This window comes from Rattus norvegicus, chromosome 10, assembly GCF_036323735.1.
Source record: "Rattus norvegicus strain BN/NHsdMcwi chromosome 10, GRCr8, whole genome shotgun sequence".
Lineage (NCBI taxonomy): Eukaryota > Metazoa > Chordata > Mammalia > Rodentia > Muridae > Rattus > Rattus norvegicus.
In genome coordinates, this window is record NC_086028.1 from 73,599,242 (window position 1) to 73,611,304 (window position 12,063).

General features: G+C 50.1%; 1 long non-coding RNA gene across 6 annotated transcripts; it reads left to right on the forward strand.

Annotated features, from left to right (window-relative positions):
- Positions 1-346: 346 nt before the first annotated feature.
- LOC102557529 (uncharacterized) lies at positions 347-10,909 on the forward strand. 6 transcript variants are annotated; one of them, XR_005490412.2, is made up of 4 exons: positions 367-651; positions 4,667-4,785; positions 6,016-6,128; positions 8,523-10,909. It is a non-coding gene; the product is annotated as an uncharacterized LOC102557529 (long non-coding RNA). The 6 variants fall into 6 exon arrangements; XR_005490410.2 differs by having other exon boundaries at positions 369-651; positions 6,001-6,128; XR_005490411.2 differs by lacking the exon at positions 4,667-4,785 and having other exon boundaries at positions 416-651.
- Positions 10,910-12,063: the final 1,154 nt, after the last annotated feature.

A 12,063-nucleotide genomic window follows, 5' to 3' on the forward strand; every position in this document is an offset into this window, starting at 1 on the left:
GGCCAAGCCTTCTAATAGTTCTTATGCAGTAAGAACTAGGGTCCTTCAATAATTTTATAGCAGTCTGGATGTACCAAATGCCATTCCATCATCGTTCAATTTATCATGATTAATTATGGTGGGCATCGTAGCAGGTATCTGAGATCCTGACTACTCAGAAGCTGAGGCAGGAGGATTACTTGAGCCCAGGAATTAGAGAGTGCTCTGGGCAACTGTCACGAACGTACCATGTTGGGAACACAGATAAACACATTTGTGTCTTTTTACAATACCAGGATTTATTGAATAACTACATTCACAAGGTGTGGAGCTTTTGACGGGAGAAACTTGCTATGTAATCCTAAGCTACCTTGGTAATCTGGCCGAGGCGAATGCAGGCTCTTTTACTCCGATCTTAATTAATTAATTAACATTAGCCCTCCTATCACACATCACACACTAAGTATATCTACAGTTATGCATGTGTGCATCTTGCAGGGTTCATACACGTTTAAAGAGGCTACAGCTGAGTTCGAAAGTTGGCTGAGGAAGTCTGTATTGAAGAGATAAGGAACCAGATGGGTTTGGGGAGCAGTTCCTGGAGTGGCTGGCGGCAGAGAAGTAGCAACTTGAGCTGAAAGGCTGAACTGGGTCCCGAGTGGAAAATACCAGGTGAGTCCTAGGCAGGCGAACGGGTGGATGGGCAGGCAGGCCCCAGGCTGAAGCTCCAGGGACAGCTGGGCAGTGCTGTTTGTTAGTCCTTGGCACACCACACACCAGAGGTACCTGGTAATAAGCTGGCCTGGTATTGTTCCATCAGTGTTAGGTGAGCATGACTCTGGATCCCAGGTGAGGAGTGGTACTTACGTCTTGGCCTGGGGTGTCTGAGAGGCTCTTGGGCCTGGACTCCCTGATGGAATTTTAATAGGTCCGTGTGCTTCTCAATGAACCAGTAAGGCTATAAGGTGACTTCCTTTTGCTTCCTAGGACTAAGCTGTTTATCAGTTTGTGTTGACTGGATGGTGCCTCAGCGATGGTGTAGTTTTATGTCCACCCCAGAGTTACAGTCATATTCCTCTCTCAAAATGGAGTAAAAAAAAACTGCTTGGAAAACGAGGTCACCAAACCCAAGAAAGACTGTTTTGTACAAAAAGGAATAACTGTGAGTTAGGCACAGACTGATGACAACAACTACATTTTGAGACTCTTTAAAAAAAATATCAAAGAAACACCTCTTCCACCTCCAACACACACACACACACACACACACACACACACACACACAGAGAGAGAGAGAGAGAGAGAGAGAGAGAGAGAGAGAGAGAGAGAGAGAGAGAGATATTAGTGGTTCTCAACCGGTGGGTCATGACCCCTTTGGGAGTTCAAATGACTCTTTCACAGGGGTCATCTAAGACCACTGGAAAACACAAATATTTACATTATGATTCACAACAGTAGCAAAGTTACAGTTATGGAATAGCAACAAGAAATGTTATGGTTGGGGGAGGGGTCACCAAAACATTAGGAACTGTATCAAAGGGTTGCAGCATTGGGGAGGTTGAGAACCATTGTTCTATATTATAAAGGTACAGTTCAGTCATAGACTACTTGTTTGGTACATGGGAGACTCTGGGTTCAATTCCCACTACACAAAACAAACAAACTAACCCCTAAAAGCTGAGCTTAGTGTTCTGTAAACTATGCTTTGCCTCAATTGGAGACCGAGAGAGAGAGAGGGAGAGAGAGAGAGAGACCCAGAGAGAGACAGACAGAGAGACAGAGACAGATAGATATAAAAAGAGACACAATGGGGGGCAGATGGGAGGATAGTACAGTCAGCAGAGTGTTTGTCTTGAAAGCAATAAGAACCTGAGTTTGATCCCGGAATCCATGTTAGAAAAGAAAAGCCAAGTATGGGGTGTGAGTTTATAATCCCGGTGCTGAGGAAGGGGAGACCTGCCAATCCCTGGACGTTCCTACTTAACCTCCTTGGTGAGTTCCAGGTCGGCAAGACAGTGAGGCCCCATCTAAAAGAAAAATTGTAGCTGACTCGTGAGGAATGACACCTGAGATTGACCTCTGATCTCCACATGTATCACACACACACACACACACACACACACACACACACACACACACACACACACAACTGTAATGGAAAGAGAAAACAGAAGCAGTGGTGCTGGGTTCAGAGGACGCTGCAGGCGATTAGATCGAGAGCCTGAATTGCCTGCCATCCTATGTCTCCTTGCCATCAACTCCATAGCCTTACAACCTCTTCTTCCGTAACTCCCACCAAAGTTGCAATAGCATCTCAGCAAACTGAATGCAGTCCCAGGGCTGGCTGAAAAGCCCAGGACTGAACTGCCATCACAGGAACAAGCCTGGGCCAACCTTCTGTAGGGTGAATGACCACAGGGAGCAAAGTTGGGCTCTCCCATTAATGGCATTGCGGACCAGCCAGCCAGTCTACTATTTGACTTAGACATGTGAGTGAGCTGGCCAAGATGGGCCTGACTCACGTCAGCAGAACCTCTTGGGAAACTGGGGATCCAGGAGACAGGATAAACATTTATGGACTTGAGCCATTTGGCGTTGCAGTGGCTTGTCTGCAGTATTAGCTCACAGACATTGAACACTGCCTAGAACAAGAATCACCCTCAGTGGGGCTGGGGATTTAGCTCAGTGGTAGAGCGCTTACCTAGGAAGCGCAAGGCCCTGGGTTCGGTCCCCAGCTCTGAAAAAAAGAACCAAAAAAAAAAAAAAAAGAATCACCCTCAGTAAGTGAAGGTCAAACTGGTTCCAAAGTCCAGCTCTAAAGGCTTCGCCCACTATACTTACCGGTCACCTTCAGTTTACAGTAACACAGGGGTTGTACAAACAGTAGGAACAAGAGTGTTGCCTGTGTATGCATATGCACATTTGTGTGTACACGTGTGTGTGTGTGTGTGTGTGTGTGTGTGTGCGCGTGCATATACGTATGAGGTAGCCTTCTCCTCTGTTCCTGGTAATGGAGGAATTCACCCGTACCCCTAGCCATCCTTCCCTCAGACTGCACTCCTGTTACACAAGTAGGTCCTGCAGTGCCAACCTTGGTTTCCAGTTTGTGTTTCTGTTGCTTTTGTCATTCGAGCTCTGCCTTGCTGATAGGACGGAAAGATGACTTGTCAACGTGCTGCCATTTTCTCCTGAAGCTTGGCACTCTCCTGCCTCTTTAGGAGAGTTCGATTCTGCAAAGCACAGAGTTGCTAAGACAATGGCCGCCTTAACACCTGTGGAAATGGTTCCAGGGAGAGTGCACAAATCATATTACCACTTGGCTAGGTGCACCAGGATCCAAAATGGTTAGTGTGTTATTCCAGATGGCCCCTCTTACCCAAAGAGAATCCTGAGGTTGCTGTCCATCCCCTGCCAAAACCCATTATCTATGCATCGGAGGGCAGGGAAGCTAGGAGAGGATTTGGAAAGCTTGTGAATTGGGTGCCCAGTTTTCCAGAGGGCTAAGGAGAGTCCCACCCCCCTAACCTTCCAGCAGGGTCGGAAGGAAGCAGATGAGATCTTGATAGGTTACAAAGAGGGAGGTCTGCGATTAGAACCTCTTGTGGTATTCTGCTCAGAGAGGAAGGCCCACGTAGCACTGGGCTTCTCCTTTATTGTTCTCCCAACGAGCCATGAAGTCCCAGGCCACATCATTCATGCAACCCAATCCTACTGGGACCTGGAGATGGTCAATCTGTGGGAAGTCCATCTGCAGTTCCTGCTCTGGCCACCAGGGTTTGTGAAGAGACTTAAAAATATGCCTGGTTTGAGAGACCCTTTGTAGCAAATGGCTAACAAGGGAATAACCATCAGTAAACAGGAGAGGACCCTAAACGTTGGACCTATTAGGGATCATAGGCCTGCTCTCTGTGCTGCATGTAGACGTGGAAGTTCATCCAAACTCGTCTTGCTCTCCAACTTCCTCAGCCCCAGGATCCCTTCCTCCTGTCCTTCTAGGGCTGCCTCCTGATTCTAGAGTCTGTTTCATACTGACCCACATCACATTACTTCCTGGTTCCTCCTAAGGCCACACCCCCAGACCTTCTAGCTCCTCCCACTACTCTCCACCAATCCTCTCTGAGGAAGCTTCCAGTTCCACCTCTCTACCCTGGCAAGAACCCTGGGATGCCAGGGTTCCTGTGCTTGCCTGTCTCTGGGTCCTTCCAACACCCTCTTTCAGTCCCTTGACTGCAGCTGTCACACCGCATGCCCTTTAGAAGTTTCTGAGCTAGACTTACAGCCTAGTGCCCCTGCAGCTGGTGCAGTGCGGATGGCGAAGTAAGTTTGGGCAGGGTGTGGAGGAACCAGAGGTAAATTCGTACGTCTCCCCGCAAGTGTGTTTCATCTCCCAGTCTGGGGTTTGAACACTCTGCGGTGGTGAGAGAGGTATGTGTTTCAGAGGTGGCTTTGTTGGGACCTGTGTCTTGTCTAGGACAGTGGGGGCACTGTAGGATCTCTGCAGGCCTCCTCCAGAAGACACAAGAAATTAAAACAGGCTCAGGGCAAGGTGGCTTTGAAAATAGCTGGACAGAGGCCTTAATCTCCTTGCTGAAGGTCAAGGTTGCCCTGGCAACCTTTCCTTTTCCTCACTGATCCGATGGCTGAGGATGGTAGCTGATATTCTTTCTTGCTGCTTCTACCTGTCCAGAAGCGGATGGTGTTGGCTCCTCCTACCATCATTGCACACCCATGCGAGTCCTTTCTCCAAATACCGTGGTGGTCTCCAGTATTTGAGGGCAATGAAATCTTGTTCACAGGTGACCAAAGGTAACAGCTGCTGGAGGGTAGGGGACAAGTAGTGACTATTCCCACACTTATGGGGCACGGAGAGCCTCTATGATCACCCTGTTTTACTACATTCTCCTTCCTGTGGTTTGCTTTAGTGCCTCAAGGTTCTGTTGAGTCGTGAACTAAGCTGTGTCCTTATCTTGGTTTCTGACCCTGAGATGTGGGGTCCCTAGGGACATATCTCTGCCCCCTTCTAATCTGTATCCTTCACTGCTCCAAGGCCACAGCTCCAGAAACCCCACTTCTGAGCCATACCAGCTCACACCAGGACCTCACTTCCTAGTTTCCCCAGGGCGCTCTCTCAAGCACTCCTGCTTTGGGACAAAGAGTCAGAGCTTCCTAGAGTCCAGCCAAGCCCAGGACAGCAGAGGCAGGTGGCAGTTGTCCTCCTGCCTCAAACAAAAGCAATCAAGCCATCATCCTGATTTCTTTTTAAATCAATTCCCATGACAAATGTGTCTGTGAAAGAGGGCTGGCTGCCTCCGGGCGTTCACCGCTTCAATGAGGACAACAGAAGGAGCAGGATTCATAAAACTATAATGTGTTATTTGAACAGATTTCCCGGTAACCTGACCCTGTAGTCTTAGAATCGGCTCAGCCTTCACCAGGTCCAGATGGAGCCTCTCTGTAGCCTCCTCAGGGGACAGGAGCAGCTCTGTGTGCCTGATTGACCAGGGGACACTTGTATGGAGGGGATCAGAGTGGTTGGGAGCAGCGGACAGGGGTTCTGGGTGCTTCCTCTAGCACTGGGAGACCCGGCTTGTCTGATCAGGTTTTCTTGCTCATGTGTTGAGCCTGTGACCGATCTCCCTCTGTGACAAGAGTATACACGATGAACATAAACCTTAACACACCATGGGAGCTGTATGTGAACTGTGCCAGGCTCCTGTGGGAGCACAGTGAGGCAGGCTGGGAGCTGTCACCAGTCTGTCCTAAAGAGAATCAGAGCCAAATGAAGCTAGCCACACTTTAGACTTGACCTCCAATGAGGTCACCAGGCAAACGGCTGGAATGGTCCAGACAATGGGAAATTCCAAGAAGTGTAAGCACCCAAGACCCAAGAGTTAATGGAAGCCTAGCACTAGGCAGGCGAACCTGAGCTGTGACTGTCAAGACCAGCGGTCACTTTGGGCTCAGGCGGATAATGCATGGGAATACAAACCCAGGGGGACTGGCCCCTAATGGCCATTGTAGACTTTGTCCTTTCAGTGCCCAGCAGCGACCATGTGCTGGGGCTCTGCTGCCCACACTGGAAGAAGCAAAGAAAGCAGCTGAAATGCCAAGAACAGTCTGTCTCTACTGAGGCTCACCTTAAGGAGAAGGTAAACGACCATGGCTGATCCTGCTGGGATTCGTCAGAGGGGTGGAAATAGCCAACACCAGACAGACCCTTCTAGTCTTCCACCCAATGAACTGAAGACCTGAGGGCCATTGTGCACTTTACAGCTTGGGCCCAGGGGTTTGTGCAGAGGCTGAGACCCAGTCCTCAGGCTATGGGATATTTCCCTCCCCACTTCCAAATTATGCTACTGAAGGTGTGCGCAGGGACAAGTGTCTACACACCATACTCTGAATCTCCCCAGGACCCAGACAGAGGATGTCACTTGAGTTGTATGAAGGAAGTGGGGCTCAGAGGGACAGGAGACCAGGAGGGAACCCTGTAAATAGCAAACCAGGAGCTAGGACCCAGATTAGGTGTCCTTGCCCATCGAGCAAGCAGCAGCGGGCGTCTCCCAACCTCTTCCATCAGCACCAAGTCTCTTTCCGTAGAGAGTCCTCAGTGTGAAACCAGGAGTAACCCAGAGCTATGCAGGTGACCTCAAATAGCTTCTTCCAGCTTGTCTCAAGGAGGCCTCCAGGGGTGACTCTAGCAGGTTTGGGTCCCGCTGAGCTTCTCTGTGTCACACCTGTCCCAGTCCCCTTCAGAGGAGCTAGGGAAGCTGCTGTTGATGTCCAGTGACAACTCCAGGCTCCTGGCGGGGCTCAGGGCCAACCTGTCTCCACGATGAGAGGCTGTGCCCTTTGCTGACTGCTTCAAGAGCAATCTGTGCTGCTTGGCAGAGGCGAACAGACAAACCTTGACTTCCTCTGCCCTTAACTAGGGTAAGCATAAAGAGATAGAACAGGGACTCAACAATCAGGCTCTGATATCGGACCATCTGGGTTCTAGTCTCGCCTGTGGCTGCATGACCTTAAGAAAGCTCCCCAGTCTTGGATTTTCCTTATTAAAAGCATATGATAATCAAAGCCAGATTATGACTGCTTCAGGGGATGAAGAGGATACAACAATACACTAGGTCTTAGCTCCCAGTAGAAGAAGATGATAAACTGTTATTAGTATTAGGATATTCCCCTCTGAGGCATCTGTAAAGGGACAGAAGAGTCCACCATAATGCAAGCTTCGGTGACCATAAGTCAGTTGTTATCTGGCTGGGAAAAGGAGGCGGCTACCCAAGCCCATCTTGGGTGGAAGGTTACCAAAAAGGCTTCCAGAGAGCCAGGGAGGGCTTAGCCCTCAGGAGGCTCCACCCCGTTACATCAGGATATTATTGTTGTAAGTTAGAAATTACTTGACCGTCAGGATGAGCCATCTGAATTGAGAGCTTTATTTTCCTCACTTTGGTCCGGCTTGACCATCTCTCTGGGGAAGGCACATGAGTGACAAGCTATAATTAAAGCCTCAGTGTTGTTCTCGATGGAGAGGAACGAGTCTGTGGTCAAGCACGCAGATGAGGACCGTCTGCAGGCCCCTTCTCCTTGTTGCTCTGTCTGCTAAAACGGGCGACCCCTCTTCTTAAGACCCTTACTGGCCCGTCTCCAGCCCATCTGGCAGGTTTTGAGCTCTGGGAATTCTTTGCACAGAGAGTCCTGGGGGGTGTCTGTCTGGAGACAATGGGTTTGAGTGACGGTACCCAGGAAGCCCTGCAGTCTATAGTAGGGATGGGATTGCTCTCCCAGGTTATATCTCCCTGGTCCCATCTGTACTAGGTGCCCTGGTGCCCTGCTACATTACGGCAAGCCTGGGAATGTGCGAAGGAGGTACTGCTTGGCGGAGGAGAGGTTTCTCCCTACTAGAAGCTATTGTTAGCTCATGCCATCCTACTGGCCTGACGTTGCTGCCCATGTACCCAGCCTTTTCTAAGGGGAGAGGGTGTTTTCCCCTCTCTGGGGTCTCATTCTTTCATTTGATCAGCAAATATTTATTGAGGACTTGCACTGTGCCTTAGAAACAGAGACAAGCAGGCAGGCTTGCCCCTGGCTCAGAGAGGAGAGTTAGGTACCAAGGGACTGAGAGGACACCTCCAAGTCACACTGAGGACAGCTCCAAGCCACAGGGAAGTCTCAGGCAGTGCAGTCCCCCCTTCCCCCCCCAAGTGTGCTGGGAGAAGGGAGCAAAGCGGCATCCACTTCCAGGCCAGGGCCCCAAATTTCCTTCTCCCAGTCTCTAGCCTATGTCACTGTCCTAGGCCAGTGGGCCACAGTGTTATGTATGTGATCTTTTCCAGACCATCTGGATGGCCTTGATCCTTCTAGCCATTCCTTAGCAAGTATACAGGAAGGGACACCGTAAGCTAACTGCTTCCTGCATACCTGTTTCTTTGTTGTGTAAGAAGAAACTCACAGGCCCTCTTGCCATCTACAGCATCCTCAGGAAGCCAGGGTTCTCCACAAGCGGGATCAGTCGTTTAATTTCTTATTTTTTTCTCCTAAACCAGCTTTCTGATTGAATCCTTGGACCTGTCGGGTTGGTCCCCAATCACTCTCTAGAGAGTAACCTCTGAGGTGCGTGTGGGAGCTCATACCTGCAAACCTCCCCCCCTTCTCCACGCCAGCAAGCTGGGGCAGGCAGCTTGTCATACGTTTCAGGCCAATCTGGGTTACAGAGGGAGACTCTGCCTTGAAGCAAAAGCAACAAAGCGAGGAATGTCTTCAGGCAGTACCCCTCACTTGTCTGTGATCACTTTTGGTGTGAGGGAGAGTATGGGGCATTCGTTGCCTGGCTTTCTCTCTGAGGAACTGGCAGTAACTGGGTCACCTTGCCTGTCAAGAAGCATCCCTCACTGCGGACCCCACTCTCCCTGGACTCCTGCAAACTTTCCAGGGCTGTTCTAACAAGATATCATCAACAACATGCCTGGGAATAGAGATGATTTCGGGTGCTGGTTTTGGTTTTACCTTCGCTAAAGTGGAGAGAAGATTCGCACATGTGCCTGCCTATTCCACCAGGCCACTGAACCCCACAGACAAGGGACCAGCGGGGCCACACTCCATCCGAAAGCTATCAGGAGACCTCACCTTCAATAACTCCCAGAGTTCACTGACTCCTTATTATAGCATAGTGAGCTGTGAGGAGAACGCTCTCTCACTTCTGCCGGTGTCTGGGGGCTTACTGGCCACCCGTGGTATGCTTCCATGTTTCTCACTTGTAGAAGTGGCATTTCAGATTGTTGTCATTGTCATGTACTGTTCTGCTGGCCTCTGTCCATCTCAATGTCTATTCTGAGGACACCAGTCACACGGATACAGATCTGCCCGCTCCAGCATGAATGACCTCATCAGAAACACAGTGGCAACAACTTTATCTCCAAATAAAGTCATGTCACGAGACACTGGGGTGAGGGTTTGAAAAGATCACCTTGGGGGACACATTTCAAACCTGATCTACAGTTGCTGAAAACCCCTGTCCCCTCAAAGGCTATAGCAATGGCTAGTGTCAACACTGCCAGCCAATTGCAAGATGCCACAGGGAAGGGTTGTGTTGGCATCATTGTCCTTTGATCTGAGAGCCGAAACAAAATGCAGTACACGTTCAGTAAATGCTTCTTGACGCTGTTGGTGACAGTGTCTTGCTTGTCCTGGCTCAGTCTCAAGATCTAGCCACAAAGCTGCTCCTCAGCACACGGTCTACCCAGGGCCAGTTTCTCAGGGTCCTTGTGGTCTGGTCTTCAGTTGAACCCTGACATCACCGACTCCTTCATCATCAGTCCTGGGAGAGGTCAGCCCCCCGACCCTCAATGAGACCCTTACTTTCAGTGTGACAGCTATTTTACCCGGCAGTAGGCAAACAGAGATATTTTAAGATGAGTGTGTCAGCTGGGGTCAGTTTCCGCTTGGCTATCGCTGGTGCTGTCAGGAGGAGAGCGGGTTTGGCTGTCCGGAGGGAACCCATCAATCACTCCTGACAGCCCTTAATCAGACAAAGGAGCCCTCACCACCGTGTTACAGAGAGGGAGAGACTATAGTATTGTTCAAGCTCAACAAAGAATTTTGGACAGGAATTTTAAGTTGTAAATACAATCTCTCTGTCTTCCAAGCATTTAGATCCCTAAAGCCTCAGGTCCTCTCAGGTCTGAGGACCTTCTACTCTTTATTCTAGGAAACTGGCCTCTTTATTCAAAGACAGACAGACAGATGCACGCACGCACACACACACACACACACACACACACACACACACACAACATTCACTGGTCTCCTCTGATATACTAGGTGCTTTGGGCAGTGTATCAAGAAGCCTGTGGTCTTGGGCCAGCAAGATGGCTAAGTGGGTAAAGGTGCTTGCCACCAAGTCCAACAACTTAAGTTCAATTCCCAGCTTACACACGAGGAATGAAAGTTGTCCTCTGACCATAACACTGAATCACTGATGCTGTGGTACATGCGTACACATTCATCTCTCTCTCTCTCTCTCTCTCTCTCTCTCTCTAACACACACACACACACACACACACACACACACACACACAGTGAATAATATAAATAAAATTAGGAAAAACACCCATTAAAAGGAGGCCTATGGTTCTTAATGGAAGCAAAAGGCTCATGAACAAAAAGGCCCCAAGCTACATGAGCAGCCCTGGCGCTAAGGTAGCTCAGCGTGTTGGGGAAACCCAGAGGGGTCTCAGCCAAACCCACTTGTTTGCACCTTCGTCTGACTGCTTTTATTCTTGCAGGCCCGGGACAGTGGCAGGCGGCATGAGACACTGCATGGCTTGGGGGAACAAATCTTTTGTTGCATTAACGCTTTTCATCCTCCACCTTGAACGAGGCAGATGCTCCCTGCAGAGCTGTCGACTGAATAAAGAAATGAGTTTAATGATCACACAGCGTCTAGGACTCATCTTTTATGCTCCCCATCTTTTGGCTCAGTGTCCCCCTGCATCTGTTGTCATCTCTCAGACCTGGGTCTGACAGCACTGACTTTTTAGTAAGATAAAGCAGAGGGCGAGGCTGGACACCCTTCCTCTAGTCTCTCACAATGGCTACTTCCCTGCACATAGATTCTAGAGGGTTTCACTCTCATTGGGTCAGCAGTGGAGGGCTCCTCTGCCTTCGGGTGAGTGCACTACCAGAGCCAGGGAGCTCAATGGCAGTGGGAAAGGCTAAGGCCCTGCCCTGAACACTCTGAGGTCCAACTTATCAAGCAGCTCTGGGGAACAGGAAGAATGGTTGGCTTTCTCCAGCTCGAAGGGATGCAGTAGCGTGGGAAACCATTTCTCCCTGTCTGCTCCCCCACCCCAACCCCCTCCCCCACCTCTCCCTGTCTGCTCCTCCTACCCCCATCCCTGCCCCTGAAACTGGGTTTCTCTGTGCAGCCCTGACTGTCCTGGAACTTACTCTGTAAGACCAGGCTGGCCTCGAACTCAGAGATCCGCCTGCCTCTGCCTCCTGAGCGCTGGGGTTAAAGGTGTGCCCACCTCTGCTGGCCCCTCTGTCTGCTCTTGAGCAGGCCTTATTCCCTCCTCTCTTTGGCACTCTGGTTTGTTCCACGTGATTGGTCGTGTGGTCCCTTCCAGCATTAAAGCTCACTTTCCCATGTTGTAATCCCAGGTGTCAGGAAAGCCTTGGATTTGGGACGCCTCTGCAGCCCACGCCTCTGTATTTGGTTATCGAACACCAAGTCAGTCAGTGTAGCCACTGCCAGACCCCACATGCTGACAACACTTAGAGATGAAAGACAAGCAGGGACAGCTATGTCTAGGACAGTGGCTGCTGCTGCTGCTGCTGCTCCTCCTCCTCCTCCTCCTCCTCCTCTTCCTCTTCTTTTCCTCTCCCTCCTCCTTTTCTTGAGGCAGGCACTATAACTCCAGCTGACCTCCAACATACAATGACCCCCTGCTTCCACCTCCCCAGTGCTGGGAACACACAGGCGTGTGCCACCAGGCCCTGGTACCAGGGCTTCTCTTAAACAAAGAGGGAAATGTTGCAGGAAGCTTCTACCCTAGTTACCCCGTGTGCCTTTGAATGGCTTGTCAC